Genomic DNA, 15,851 nt, shown 5'->3' with positions numbered 1-15,851 from the left:
AAAAGTAAATCTAATTGGTAACCCCTGTAGGATGCTGACGAATGAAGTCATGGATTTTTTTACATTTAAATTTTATTTATGTAATTTTTAATTTTATCTTATTATTCTTATTTTTTAAGTAGGCTGTATACCCAATGTGGGGCTCGAACTCATGACCCTGAGATCAAGAGTCTCCTACTCTACTGACGGAGCCAGCCAGGTGCCCCCTGAGTCATAATTCTGAAAACAATAAATGAAAGTATTAAGCGTTTACCTTGCCTTCTCTTACTAACTATACCGCAAGGTAAGCCAATAATAGACAAGGAAAACTTTACTTTTACAGAGGTGTTCCACCTGAGAAATGAAGAAAGCATAGTGTATTTTGAATATTATAGGTTTGGATTTAGAAGCGTTGTTAGCTATTAACATCACAAGAAGAAAGACAGCCAGGAGTCACGTGCTTCTGATGGAAACACCACCATCCGCCATCTTCTTGCCAAAAATATCTACCCTGAGTCTAACCAAACCTGTAGCACATCTTCTTTACCTGTTCATCCTTCGATGGCTGCCTATCTTGCTTCCACATCTTGCCTATTGTAAATACCACTGCAGTGAACCTAGGGCCACACACATCTTTTCCAACTCACGTTTTCACTGTTTTTCAAATAAATACTCAGAAGTGGAATGGCTGGACCAATTTCTATTTTTAATTTTTTGAGGAACCTCCATACTGTTTTCTAGGGTGGCCGCACCAGTTTGCATTCCCACCAACAGTGCATGAGGGTTCCCTTTTCTCCACGTTCTTGCCAACACTTGTTATTTCTGGTCCTTTTGATACTTGCCATTTTAGCAGCTGGGAGGTGGTATCTCATTGTGCTTTGATTTGCGTTTCCCTGGTGATTAGATTTGTTGAGCATCTTTTCATGTGTCTATTGGCCATTTGTATGTCTTCTTTGAGAAAATGTTGACTCGGAAGCCCTGCCCAATTTTTTTCTTTGCTTTTGAGTTGTAGGAGTTCTTCATATATTTTGGATATTAACCCCTTATCGGAGCTATGATTTGGCAAATAATTTCTCCCATCCAGTAGGTTGCCTTTTCATTCTGTTGATGCTTCCTTTTGTTGTGCAGAGCTTTTGGTTTCAAGCCCACTTGCTTGTTTTTGCTTTCGTTGCCTTTGCTTTTGGAGTCAGATCCAAAAAGTCGCCACCAAGGCCAGTGTCAAGGCCCTTACCATCGATGTTTTCTTCTGGGAGTTTTATGGTTTTAGGTCTTACATTCAAGTCTGTGATCCCTTTTGAGTTAATTCTTGTGTGTGGTGTAAGATAGTAGTCTAGGTTCATTCTTTTGCATGTGACTGTCCAGTTTTCCCAACAGCATTTATTTATTTTTAAATTTTTTAAACATTTACTTATTTTTGAGAGACAGAGAGACAGAGCACAAGTGGGGGAGGGGCAGAGAGAGAGGGAGACACAGAATTCGAAGCAGGCCCCAGGCTCTGAGCTGTCAGCACAGAGCCTGCCGCAGGGCTTGAACCCTCTGTAAGATCATGGCCTGAGCCAAAGTCAGATGCTTAAGGGACTGAGCCACCCAGGCGCCCCTCCCAACAGCATTTATTGAAGAGGCTCACTGGGTTTTAATGCCATCAAACCAACTTCTAAGGAGCCCCCCTTTCTCTAGTTTCCATCTGAGAGCACAGTCCCTAGAAATGGACACCGATGTTTGGTGATGCCATTGTCAGAGAGCCACCACGTCTGTTGTCCGTGAGTCACTTTGGGAAGCAGTATGAATGGAGCACAAGAGTGTGCAAGAGCCAGGAAGTGAGATGGGCCCGCAGAAGAGGCAGGACTCCAATGTGGACATGAACCAGGTGCAGTGGAGGTATCACAGGTATTTGATTACGGGGCTGGCCCCATCAGATTTGCATGTTGGAAAGATCCTGGCTGTGTATGTAGAAAGAACCAGTTTATGGAGGTCAAGGAGAGGAGGCAGGGAGAGTCACTAGAGCCTACTGCAGCAGGTCCCAAGGGAGAGATGAGATGGGTCCAAACTAGCAGTTGTCAACTTCAGTGGGCACTGGGGGAGCGTGTGAAATACACATGTTCCTAGGCACCATGCCAGAGATTCAGATTCCTGGGCCCCACACGAGATCTCTACAGAAATGGAGCCCAGGAATCTGAATTTTTTTAAACCTCTCAGGCTTCTACGGTGAGCTGGGTTTGAGAAGAGGATGGTGGCTGATTGGAGGTTAAAAAAAAAAAAAAAAGAGCTAAGGATGGCTTCTGCATCGGGCCCCCGGGCAGGTGTGTGGTGGGGACACTCACAGAAATGGCTGTTGCAGAGCACGCAGCAGGTCTGGGTTGGCCCCAGCGGCGAAGCCGGGCGGGGAGGGAGTGCATATCATGAACAGCCGACTCAGAGGCTCTGTGTGTGGGTGTCATTCCCATTATCCTCCCCAGCACAGCTTTGTAACATTTGACTGCATTAAATGCTCAGCCAGGAAAATGAAATTTATTTAGAAGGCTCAGGTATTTCACATCTAGGGCAGGCGCTGCTGCTCTAAATTTACCAAGTCAACAGCTCATTTTTGCTGTTGGGTGGACTGTAGATCTTACGACAGCAAGCAAGTGGAAACGCTACCGGCTATAAACTTTCACCTTATTGGCAAAATGTCTATTATGCAGCTAAAAACATCTAGTTAATAGGCACTGCCCTTCAACAATTGGTAGCAGCAGAGTCTCGGGCGGTGATAGCAATGACATTATGTCTCTTTCATCACCTGTACGTTCTTTGTATCGCCAATTACTGGCCCTACATTCACTCCTGGGCTCAGATACTGCAGAATAAAGAGGCTGTTCCCATGGTGCTGTCATCGCGCAAATCACTTGGGGTCCTCAACTAATTTTCCTTCAGAGGTTTCTGCCTGTGCTTTTAGGACCTCCAATCTTCATTGGGCAGGGAAGACATCAGATTCTAGGAAATACGGAAAATCATAGGAAGTTAAGTCGGGTGGACAAGGCACTAATCAAGCCAGGAGATTCCAGCTGGGTCATGCACCGGGCAGTTACTGGGTGTGCCTGTTACACCGGGCTCTGGGCTAGGGGCCCGGAATGCTGACGCACAGCACCTTGTTCCTGCCCTCCCAGGGCTTACAGCCCTTCAGATTTGTCAGGTGGGAGCTCTGAGATGGAGCTGTAACGCCTTCAGGCTGTGGCCACCTCTTAGGAGTATGGGCGCTGCGGGGCGCCTGGGTGGCTTAGTCGGTTGAGNCAGGAGTATGGGCGCTGCTTCTCAGGGGGCGTAGGAGGCTCTCAGGTACGTACACAGGTTCTGATACCTGTTTGAAACCGGCCCTGTTCCTCCCTTCGTGGAAGTTTCGACGCAGAGTCGAAGTCCGCAGCTTTCAGGAACCGCACTGTGTTATTACCCTCCGTCCAGTAGAGGTTTTGGATCGGGTGGAGGAAATTTTCACAAGAACCTAAATTTCACGTCGTTTTGTGATGGATTAGCATACCAAAATTGGCGTAAAGTGCACTTAATGGATGCATTACTGCAGAAGGGATCTGTCTAACCAGAGCACTTCTAAATTTATGAAATTGAAATGCACTTCAGGTTACCGCGCAGTCTAAATTTGTCAAAGTCACAGGGCTGGAGGCAGGTCGTTGCCGGTGGCAGAGATCTAAAGCCAGGTCCACGGAACGAGAGCCTGTGCACGGGTCCCCAAGGGCCCCTCGCACCCAGGTGTGCCCCTTCCCACAGGGGGAGCTACCAGCAGCCCTCCACCCCCATGCTGTCCCCTTGGAAACAACCTCAAATGTGGGAATGAGGTGAAAGTGAATTGCCCCTGATCCCAGTCTGGTAATGTGCTCATTGAAAATTAAGGCGTTAGCTGAGAGTGAAGGCCTGAGGCGTTTAAACTCTGTTTTTCTTTCAGGGGCTTTTGCATCGTGGTGGGAGACCCATGGAAGACGCCAAATGCTCTGGTCTCAATGCTCAAATGGTGGAATGACCAACAGCAAGGTTGTAACAAGTAGTGCCCGAGGCCCAGCCTCGTCTCCTTTCCCTCTGAGGGGTCTGCTGTCTCCAGTTTCAGATTATGGGGCCCAGGTCCCAGAAACGTGGCTCCCATCCCTTAATCCCCGCAAAGGGACTTCCAATAGCAATTCCTCTTGAATTCATAGCTTTGTAAAATGTCAGGCGGCGGCTTTCAAGGCCCTTCCTCCTCCAGCTGGAGACACTGAAGGCCAGAGAAGGGCTCCGGGTCTCATAGACAGCTGGCGGCAGGAGCAGAGCCTGGATCTTCTGAGCCTTGGTGTTTCCTAAGCCCTTGGCATGTGCGTGGCGTGGAGAGCGGCCTTCACCCCTTCGCTTGGTTCTTGCTCCACGTTCCCGTCAGGTGTGCCTGCCATGAACTTGAATTCGCTGGCATTCGCTCACACTAATGGTATAGGAGAGGATTTGGTGCTTTTCCTGTGTTGTTTGGTTTCGGAGCCTCTGTCTCCTTGCCTGAATGATGAGGGTAAGCGTGGCTGGCTCACATTTGGCTCGCAAGGCTGTTGTGAGGGTCCAGGGATGTAGTGTGGGAAAGCGCTCAGCAGAGCGCTTATCGCATGGCGGGGGCTCTGTAGGACCCCTTCCTTAGGAAGGGATAGAGACTTGGTCATCTTGGCGGCTCCAATACTCACTCCAGTGTGCAGCCCAGAGCAGGTGTTCAGGGAATGTCTGCTGGAAGAGTGAGTGAATGGATGTGATTTGGCAGCCACAGCAAATCCCTGGCCTTCCGCTTTTCCGATGTCCTTGCACTGTGTCTCATAGAATTTCTATTCAAGCAATACTTGTTCACTGGTTCAATTTATTGGTCAAGAAAGTTAGTATGTGACTGTTATGCACAAAACTGCTTTCAATAATGCTGAGTGCTAATCATATTAATATTTCTGAGCTCTTGCAATGTGCCAAGATTCATGCTTAGTGTTTTTCAAACATTTTGACGTTGATCTTCACACAAGCCCCCGCCGAGGGAATGTATCAGTCGGCTACTGCCACAATCATGCCGTGTAACAAACTCCAGCATTCAGTGGCTTACAAGCATTTCCTCCCTTGCTCATGTGTCTGTAGGTTGGCTGAGGTGGTTCTGTGTCCGTGGGGTGACTTCATTCCAGGCTGCCAGTTGAGTTCAGGTCTGCTCCACGGGTGTTCATTCTGGAGCCTTGCTGGAAGAGAGAGCAGCTTCTTGGGACATCTTCTCATTATGAGCCAGCAGATCACAAGAGAGGAAGCCCAGCCCGAAAACACACATTAATCTTCTCATTCAGTAACATCCTCTAAAATCTCATTGTCTAAAGCAAGTCACATGGCCAAGTCCAAATTCTTGGAATGGGGAAATATATTTCATGCTCTATGAGGCTGTGACAAGGGTGTGGATTTGTCATATTCCCATGGGATCACTGATTCGATTTACTACCAGTAGGTGCTATTATTACTCCCAACAGAAAGCGACACGCCCAAGGTACTCAGCTAGTAGGTGTGAGAGGTATGGCTTGAACCCGGGCATTTTAACTCCAAAATTATGGAAGCCTAAGGGTGTGCACCCTTAGGAGGGGATATTTGTTTTCTTAAACTATCTTCATTTTTCCACCCATTAGCTGCCAATGTCATGGTGGCACACCTTCTCTCAGTTACACATCCATCTGTCTATCCATCCGCTCGTCCGCACAATGTCCAGCATTTGGGTATTTTCTCAACCCTCCGGAATAATAGGCAAAGTGCAATTCTTGGGTGATTTTGTGAAATGTTCAATGTTGAGGGCAAAAATCGCCCTCTAGTTAATCTCAGGCACGTGTACAAATACCTGTGGAAAGTCCCTGGTGGAATCCGTGTCAAAGCGGTACCGTGGTTTTACTTAAAAACAATTTGCTCCATGTCAACCGTGATTTCTGACACCTGAACTTGAAAGTGATCTGGGTGGGCCCGGAGCCATCTCCATAACGGGGTCATGTGTTTACTTGGAGGGAGGAGAGGAAAGAGCGAGGTCTGTGTGGCCATGGAATAATGTTCCACACAGGCTTACAGGAGGGGATTTCCTCCTCAGCGTTTCCATAGAACCTTCCCTGTGTTTGTTTAAACCCATTGCACACTCTGGTCTGACAGCTGCCTGGCCCAGGGCCTCCTTTGCAGACACATGTACAACTAACCCTCTTTCACAGCACCCTGCACTGTGTCCCCCGGTGCAATTACTTGAGTATATAAACTTCACTGAAAGGCAGGCTTTTCTTGGGAGCTAATAAATAAGCCCCAAAGCCACAACGTGTGTAAGACCTTGAAAAATGGCATCATCATCTATTGGGAATTGTGAACCCTGCAAAAAGCAGCTCATTGTATTTTCAGAAAAAGGTTTTTGTTTTTTAAAAAAATAATGAACGAAAACCACCAAGTGGCGTCTATATGGAGAAAGCAACCTAGTCTGAGATGCTGAGGCTGGTCTCTTTGCTCCATCTTTCCTCATAGGTTTTATGTAAGAGGCATTATTTGCAGGAAAACAAGACGCAGTTTGGAAGCATTCCTCTCTCATCCAGCTTCCCATCTGCAGTTATAATCCTCTGATTGTGACCTCTGCGTGAGTTGCTGTGGATGCTGACCACAAGTTGAGGACCACGGGGCAGGCTATGGCTTCTCGGGGGTGAGATGAAGCCTCCGGCAATACAGATCAGGTTTTTCAGAATAGGAGGAAAGGGGGAAAGGCAGGATCAGGAAGCACCCCTCAGCGGTGGGCCAGCACTCTGCAGCATAGCAAACACTTTCAGCTCGCTTCTGGCTGCTCTGAGCCAGAGGATGCTGGACCATGGCCATGGGGACATGGGCAGGCAAAAGGCTGTGTGACTGAAGACAAAGATTTTTTTTTTCTGTCCCTTGGACCTGTTTCCTGAGAGGCTGGGCTTGGTGCTCTGAGCGCCCCCTGAGTTGAGTCTTCCAAAACCCAGTGCCTTTTCTTTAACCGATGGCACCTTTGGTCAAGGGTCAGGGAGTCGAGCACTGGTGCCAGTTCCTTGGCCTGGGACGGCCCAGGTGGTTTCCTGGAGCAGGCGCCTCCGGGCCACTGCGGCAGGGCTCCCGGGCCCGCGGAGCCTTCCCTCCCGGTAGAAGCAAACAGGCTGGGCCACAGAGCCTTCGCGGGCTGCAAAAATACAACAGAGGGCGCAGAACCCACCAGCGCCGTGGCCTTGCATATCAATGTATGGGCTGGCTGCAGACCGCCAAGTTCGTTAAAAACGTCTCTGGCAGAGCGTCGCTGGCAGACTTCAGGGGTTTCGGTTTGCTTTCTCTTTGGAATCACCGCATCACACAAGCCGTGTTTACTTGGAAGGGGAGGGGGCGGGGACCAAACCCACCGCGCGCTGCACACGCCTTGATCTCACATTCCAGACTCGAGCTGATGTGTGTCAGCGCGACATGGGGCGGGGGGAGGGTTCTCTTCGGAGGTTTCATTCGCCATCCGCACGTCACTCCCAAACTTTTCCTCCCTGCGCTCGGGGAGTCAGGTTGACGCGCCCTGGATGCGGGGCGCCGGGCTGGGCGCGCTCCCGCGGAGCCGGAGCCGCAGANGAGCCCCCCAGGCTGGCGGGATGGAGGCGGCCGGGTGAGGGGAGCCTCGCCTTTGGGGAATGAATGAAGAGCTGGGAAAGCGCCTTCCGACTCCCCCGGGCAAACGGATTGGCCAGCGTGCGCGCGCGTGTGTGCGTGTGTGTTTGGGATTCGGAGCCGCCTGGGTCCTGGGCGCGGCTGCTTGGCCGCCCCGTCGCGGTCCCGGCGCGCACGTTGCCCGCCAGNGCCATTTCCCCGTCGTATTCACACTGGGTGAGTTGATGGCGCGGAGTTGGGATGGGATGGGGTGGGAATTGGGATGGGATGAAGTTGTGTTCCCAGGAAGCCCCAGGACGCGCCGGGAAGGGATTTGGCGCGGCGTTCAATGAAGCGGAGCAGAGGACTCGGGTAGTGCCCTCTGTAGTGCCCCCAGCCAACCCACTGGCAGAGCAGGAAGGCACCTTGAGGGCATTCGCACGCCCTGCGGGGCCCGGGAAGAAATCGAGGTCTGGAGATGTGCCCGGAGTTCCTCTAGGCACCGCTCTCCATCCCACCCCGTGCAGAGTCAGGAATCCTCCCTCTCAGAACATGGCACTTACCGGTTTTACAAACGGAATGTTGAATCGTGATGTTTCAGTTGGTGCCTGAACACATACAGGTCGTATAGGAGTTTGCTTAAAATAGCACTCGAGTACAAATATCTTTTAATTAGGTAGTTTTTATCGAATAAGTTTTTCTCTACGATGCACCTAGAAGATTGGCAGGAAAGTGTTCTTTTTGCATCGTCCTGGATGAGGAGGCTAAGCCAGCGAGGTGGGGCTGCTTGCCACGGTCTCCCTCTTAGTGCATATCTGAGCCAGAAGTGGAGCTGCGAGTCTGGGCTTCCCTTCAAGGTCTAGGTCCCCAGGAGGACCGTCTCCAGGGTCCTGGAAAGGAAATTCGACAAGGTCTTTTCTGACTGTTGCATGACTTCAGTGAGCTGACTTGTGGGTGAAACAGGCAGTATTAATTCATCCAGGATATGGGGGAGGTGGAGGGCGGGAGGGCCAGGCCAGGGGCAGGAGGCAGGGCTGCCCACAGTGAATTACAGGTATGCCTTGCTTTTCTTTGATGAGGAGAGCTTGTGGTCCCGGAACCACTGTCTTGGCCAGGGATCTCAGCACTTGTCACTGTGGCTTGTGTGCGGGCTGCTCTTTCTGCACCTCTCTCTCTTCTGTTGATGCTGCCCCTGGCCGGACGAGGCAAGGCATTTGGTTTTCTACCTGCCAGAAAGAGAGATTAATCCCTGCATCTGGAAGAGGCAGTGTTTGCAGGAAAGGTTGGGGAGAGGTTGGGAAGTGGGTTGTGTTTCTTTGGTGTTTGGAGAAGAGTGTAAAAGAAACTCCAGGTTAACCATCTGGGCCACAGGAACCTCAGGCCCTTTGAACCTGCTCTATCAGAAGCTTTAGATTAGTCTGGGCTGTGATTAGATTGTGGTTGTCCTAGGCCATGTAGGGCCCAGCTGGAAATCCGCCCTTGGAAGTGCAGGGGGAGAGGGAGAGGAGGGGCTGCCCTGAATGAGTGAACCCATGCCCCACCTATAGGGGGCAGCTTTGACTCAGCCTCAGCCAGTTGGAGAAAAACAGACTTGGCAGGTCTTGTTTATTTTCAAGAGAATTGTCAAGCGTGGAAATTGAAGTGTGGGCTCACATTCTGGTCGTGGAGTAAAAGGTTGGAGTGGCCGTGTTGCCAAGGAGATCTGAAGCTTGACATCTGGCCCTGTGTCTGTATGATGGGGAGGGGGGCATCCCACCATCAGGGAGATGTGACATATGGTAGGACTTGTGGATCACCCCCCACCCCGCCCCCAAGGGCCCAAGGACTAAGAACTGATGGGTGCCCACGTGTCTGCAGCCGTGTGCTGGGCTCTGTCCCATGCGCGTGTGTCACTCACTTAATCAGTAGCTCCTTGATGGAGACCCATCCCGTGGAAGGTGGCACTACTAACACGTTTTATATGATTTCATTTACCCAGTAGATCCCAGGGTGGAGCGTCTGGGGAAGGTACGGTGATCAGACAGGCATAGTCCCCAGCCCTTGCAGAAGAGCAGCAGAAGACAGAAGTGCCCGTACTAGATGGACAGATTTCCATCTGGGAAGGACGGGATGGCGAGAACGGTGCTGGAGGGGGTGGGTTGTTGGGAGGAGTCTCCTTGTACCGATGTGGACTTGGAGGCTCGAAGCAGCCGGGTGACTTGCCCAAGCCCCCACAGCCTGAGAGTGGAGAGTCAGCCCCAGTCCCCGGCCAGCAGCTCCTGGGCCGGCGGCTACGTGTCACCAGGCTCGCTGTGCTGGGGCCTCTCGGAAACCCACCCCCGAACACGCACACTCTCTGTGGTTGGCGGCTCTCACTTTCCCTGTCCGCTTGTTCGGACCCCATCCCCTTCCTAGTGCCTCAGGAGGTCCAGGACTGCAAAGATACAATTCGGAACCATGTGTCAGAGAGAGGAATTTTCTTAGATTCTGAAAGCAGAGACTATGTTTAAAAGCAGTAGCAGGTGGGGAGAGTTTGTGTGGCTCAGCCTGTTACGCGTCTGACTCCTGGTTTCTTTTATTTATTTACTTTTTTACAGTTTATTTATTTATTTTGAGAGAGAGGGAGAGAGCATGAGCAGGGGAGGGGCAGAGAGAGAGCGTGAATCTCGCAGCCTCTGCACCATCAGCGCAGAGCCCTGAGAAGGGCTCCGACTCACAAACCATGAGATCATGACCTGAGCTGAAATCGGGAGCCTCCCAGGCTCCCTCCGACTCCTGGCTTCTGCTTGAGTCATGATCTCGCAGCTCATGGGATCGAGCCCCGAGTCGGCCTCTCTGCTGGCAGCGTGGAGCCTACATGGGATTCCCTCTCTCCCCCTTTCTCTGCCCCGCCCCCAACTCGTGCTGTCCCTGTCCCTCTCAAATAAATACATAAAACCTAAAAGTGGGAGCTGGCACGGGAGCGTCATTTATGTGAGCAGTCAGCTGCCCGGCATCTCTTCAGCCGCGTGTTGGTTGGAAGTGACGCTTTCAGTCATTGTTAAGAAAAATGCAGCCTGTCTTCCCTCCCAGTCTGTAGGTTGGGATGCTGGCGAGTGAGATTCAGTTACTTCCATGGGCGATTTTGTTCCTGTCATGTGAATCAGCAGATCGTGTTCTCACTCAGCCGAGCAGGGATGGGGAGACTGATGTGCACAATATATTTCTTTATTGTTCTCCAGTGCTCAGGTCTGATTTCCTTCCTGCGATGCTCCTCCTTTACAAGAAAGCCCTGGGAGAAGATGACCCGTGTTTTCACAGCATAAAACAAAGCAGGAAGGTGGCAGTTACCTAGTTAGTCTCTCCCGCCCGGATGGCCAGGAAGAAAAGTAAAGGCTTTGTGTTGATTTGGGCCAATACAGAGTTGTTGTTTTTTTTAACGTATGGGGAGTTGGAGAGGTAGACAGTTGGTCACAACAGCTCTCATTGGCTGGGTCCCCACTGGCCCCCAGCTTGTGCCACNCCGGGGGGGGGGGGGGGGCTGCTTGAGGTCACGCACGCCAAGCTTTCAGCCACCCGGGAGGTGTCCGGGAGGGAGGCTGAGGGGATGACAGCGGAGTCAGAAGGGGCAGAAGAGGGGGCGAGAGTAAGAATTGTCGCTTCCCCAGCAGGGGAAGGTGGGCGTGAATCAGCAAGTGGCAAGCTGGGGGGAGGTGGCCAGGGAAAGCAGGTTCTCAGTCTCTGCTGGTTTCAAAAGGGGTGTGAGGACAACCNAGGGGGGCTCCAGAAGCTTCCTGAGAGGGCTGCTTGTAGGGGGAAGGAGGCAACACATTCAGTCCCAAGCCCATGGAACATCTTTCAGGAAGCGAGGCACCAGACAGACCCCCTTCCAGACAGACCCACCTTTCCATGGAGGGCCCCAAGGAAGGCACAGCGGCAGGGCAGTTCTGGCAGAGTGGTTGAGTGTCAGGGGTTGACAAAGGACACCACGATGAGTGCACTGAGTATGGGCAGCCCCTCGTGGTAGTGGGTGAGGCGGCAAAGGGGGGGGAGGCCCCCCCCCCCCCCCCCCCGCCGCGGCATCTTTCATCCTTGGCAGCGATGATCAGCAGCATTTATGCATCGCCCCGGGTGTGGGCCCTGGGCCAGGTGTGCGGGCTTGAGGTGGGGGGGGTGCCCGGAGGAAGCACCCAGCACCAGGGCAGCACCCAACTAGTGGGCGAGGCAGAGCTCGCACAAGTTGGTTATGTAACGCCACGGAGAGCGTGGCAGGACTCGGGGAGCAGCTCTGAGGCCGCAGCAGTCTGTGGTGACTTCGTGCCCTGGCCCGATGGCTGCTCCCTTATATGTGAGTCGACACCTGCCAGGTGCTTGGGGTAGGGCCTGGCGCACAGTCAGTGCCCTTGTATTCTTGGGTGGTAGAGCTCATAACCAAGGGCAGGGGACATCTCTGAACTCCTGAAATTGCAGGCACAACTCTGATGATGATCGGTGTGTGTATTTGGGAGGTATGTGATTTCAACAGATTCTGCCTCTGACACCTCATAAGGCGGGAAGCCCCAGGATGCCTTAGGTCCTGTTCCGTTTTCTTTGGACGGTTGCTTCACCTCTTGGGGCTTGTTCCTCACGTGTATGAGGAGGGGCCAGGTAAACAGCCACTTTCTAACCCTTTCAGCGGACACCGTGGGCGGGCCGTGGGCCAGATCGGCTGTGTTCCCACTTGTCACAGTGAAACGGAGGGCACATCAGGCCGCCCTTGGCAGAGATGAGCTGGCGCAGCTTGCTCTGGGATGTCACATTTTGAGCCCCACTGTAAGCCTCAAAGCGCCCTGGGCTGGCTTGAGGGGGCCTCCTTGCTGGGGCAGGCTCTGCCTGACACCACTTTTACATTTCTAGAACCCATCTGGGTCCCGGCCTTTTGGTTTTCTGACGAAAGTGAGCCTGGCAGATCGTCAGGACCAGAGGGTGTCATTATAACGGAAACCTGGACACTCTCCAGAATTGTGTGTGTGGTGCAGGCAGCCTAGTCACCCAGGTGCCTGGAAAAGACCCCAACATGGCCAAGTAATTAGATGCAGATCCGGCAGAATTATTTTTTCCTGCGTTGTGCTGGAACCTGGTCTTTTTACATTTTCTCTTGGAATGGAATACGCTCCTACTGAGGTTTGTTCCCTGGGGCGGAAAAGACAGTGGTGGTCTTGGAGCAGGAGGGAAGACAATCAGGAGTGCTAATTCTGTCCCTTCCACGGCAGCCCTGGGTCACAGGGGAACTTCTGTCCTCCTCTGCTGTGTCCTCCTAGGGACCTGCCCCCAGGGCCTGGGCACCTTTGCTCTCAGGTGAGAACCTGCATTCCAGAGTCTGAGAGGTCTGTAGTATTGTCTCATCCCCTTGATGAAAGGGGCTGGGTGGCTCTGTGTCCCTCTCATGACACCTGTTTACTCACTCACGCTTGATGGAAGTGAACTTTAGCCAGCCCTTCTTCACGTTTGCAGTGAACCAAATGGTGCCTCCACGCAGATGTTATTTTAGCCTGGGTGTTGAATCCCTTAAAGACCCTTGGTCGGGGAGCCTGGCACCGGGCTGGCCAGGGTGGGAGTCCCTTCTGTGCTTGCTTCTTTCTTTCTTTCTTTCTTTCTTTCTTTCTTTCTTTCTTTCTTTCTTTCTTTCTTTCTTTCTTTCTTTCTTTCTTTCTTTCTTTCTTTCTTTCTTTTTGTTTATTCATTAAACAATTTTTAAAAAATATTTATTCATTCTTGAGAGAGACAGAGTGTGAGCAGGGGAGGGACAGAGAGAGGCGGGGAGACAGAATCTGAAGCAGGCTCCAGGCTCTGAGCTGTCAGCACAGAGCCCGATGCGGGGCTCAACACCACAAACCGTGAGATCATGACTTGAGCTGAAGTCGGATGCTTAACTGACTGAGCCACCCAGGCGCCCCATAATGTTTGTTCATTTTTGAGGGTGGGGCGGGACCAGAGGATCCAAAGCAGACTCTGGGCTGTCAACAGCACGCCCCATGCGGGGCTCGAACTCATGAACTGGGAGATCATGACTTGAGCTGAAGTCAGGTGCTCAACTGAATGGGCTGCCCAGGCACCCCTATCCTGTATTTCTTTGCTCCATTACCTTAACCCTGAGCAAGTGGTGTAACCTCCTTGTGCCTCAGTTTCCTCATTGGTAAAGGGGGTTAATGATTTCTAGTTTGTATTGTGTTTCAGGTATTAGAAGTAGCACAATTTAGGGCTCCCCAGGGCTCCCCAAATTGAGCCCCTCTTCCTGGATGGCTTCTGAACCTCTAGAGAGAGAAAGAGGAGGAGAGGAAGATGGGTGGAGATAAAAATGTGGCGTCTGTCCTTGACCGAAGCTAACGCTGGAGGATGTGGCTGAACTGGTGGGCATGTGAGTCCTGAACTGAGCGCCGCCCCGCCCCCCAGTCACAGGCCAGATGGGAAAGTTGCAGCTGGCCCGGGGCCAGCCCCCCCCTCCCCAGGCAGGTGGTGGGATGGCAGACCTGCTCAGGGCAGGAAAAGGCAAGACTGGGTTACTCGCATCCAGATCCTTGTTTCACATTCCTGGGGTAGTGTAGACACCACCAGGTGTAGACACACAGGCAGAGTGCTGTGCATATGGAGGGAAACATCAGGAGTGAGCAGGAAGAGCCCCTTGCTGACATTGAGTCATAAGTGTGGAGCCCTGGGCCTGGCCCTTGGTGGGCGTGACGGATGGTGCCCCTGAGGGCAGGGGGCATTGACCTTAGGCAGCAGGGCCTTGTCAGCCACACGGTGTATCTGCATAGCATAGGAGTGATCACCCCAGTGAGTAATGATCACCGTGGACCCCAAGGCTGTGTTTTAACTGGGAAGCAATTCACAAGGAGTGGAGGTATGTGTTTGCACCCCCCCCGCCGTGGGGCCCCATCGCCACCTTCAGGAAGCCTTTGCCAGGGACTCATATCATCTCTGCCACATCTCCCCTGTGCCCCTCTGTCCCCATCCAAGTGTCACTTTCTGACCTTCTGTGTTCTGCAGCTTTGAACTCAACCTTGAACTCATCCGACCTCATATCATGTTCCAGTTTCCTGGGTGTGGTCTGCTTTCCCTAGCTCGGTGAGCCTCTCAAGGCTGAGGGAAGTTTCTAGGGGACCCGCTTAGAGCTTGGCCCGCAAAGGGTGGGGAGACATTTGCCATTTATTGAATTAATGAAAATGATTCTTTCAAAAACCCGTTTCTCCTGGACTGTTACGGATTTTATGTGGGCCTCTGGGTGTGCACCTAGAAGACATAAAAGAATCCCCAATTTGGTACCCCAGCACAGGAGTTAATGCTTGCCACTAAATTTTTGAAGGAGTCAAGAGCCTCATGTAATAACCTTGGATTTCCTGGCATTAGGTTTTTGGGCCATTAAACAGTTTGTGTGTGTGTGTGTGTGTGTGTGTGTGTGTGTGTGTGTGTGTGTCCTGAGAGTCTGGAGGGAAATGGTATAGAAATTTGGTCAGTGTTTCAGAAATATAAACAAGAGCCATCTACTCAGGGAAGAAATGTGGGGGCTGTTAGTGTTTCTTATAGCCGGCATAAATAGCTTGTCTTTAAATTCCAGGCGCCTTTGTTTGGAATGTAAATATTTGCATTAAAAATATAAAGTATATCCTGGCATGTATTTATTACAACCATAATTTCCAAACCCCAAATCAGACTATTGGTCCACAGAGGATTATTTCCTCTGATTTGTGAACCTGTTTATATAAAGAGTCCTCCGAATGTACGCACACACACACAATCATGTTTGTTTGTGCACGGATGGGATCTCCCAGATTACAAAAGAGCAGGCTTGCCTGGGGGAATCCAGGCCGAGCGCTGTGCCTCCCAGCGTGCATTCCTGATCCTGCCCTCCGTTAAGTTGCAGCCGCCCTGAGGATGGCCGGATGTGGGCCCGGGTCCCGTGGGATTGTCTGGCTCCTCTGTCCTCAGTTTCCTGGACATCTCAGGTGGGGGATTGAGTGCAGCTGGCCCATCTCTGGGCCACGTAACCAGATGCCTGATTTCAGAATTGCTGTTGCTCTAGGAAGATGTGGAAAAAGAATGGGGGGGTCTGGCGGAGGGGGGCAGGAAGTTCTCATTTCTGGTTCATGGTTGGACTCCGAGGTCCTCTGTAGGATATCATCCTCCATTAGATTCTTGAAGACAGTTTAGCTTTTTCATGTTGCACGATAGAATAGCCCTGCTTTGCCAGACGCTTGGTGGAGACAGTTCTACTGCTTAGCTGGTTTCTGCTCCGTGTGTGTGTGTGTGTATGTGTGTGTGTGTGT

This window comes from Crocuta crocuta, unplaced genomic scaffold (assembly GCF_008692635.1).
Source record: "Crocuta crocuta isolate KB4526 unplaced genomic scaffold, BGI_CrCroc_1.0 scaffold466, whole genome shotgun sequence".
Lineage (NCBI taxonomy): Eukaryota > Metazoa > Chordata > Mammalia > Carnivora > Hyaenidae > Crocuta > Crocuta crocuta.
The sequence above is the reverse complement of the archived record's forward strand: the minus strand, read 5'-3'. Positions refer to the sequence as shown.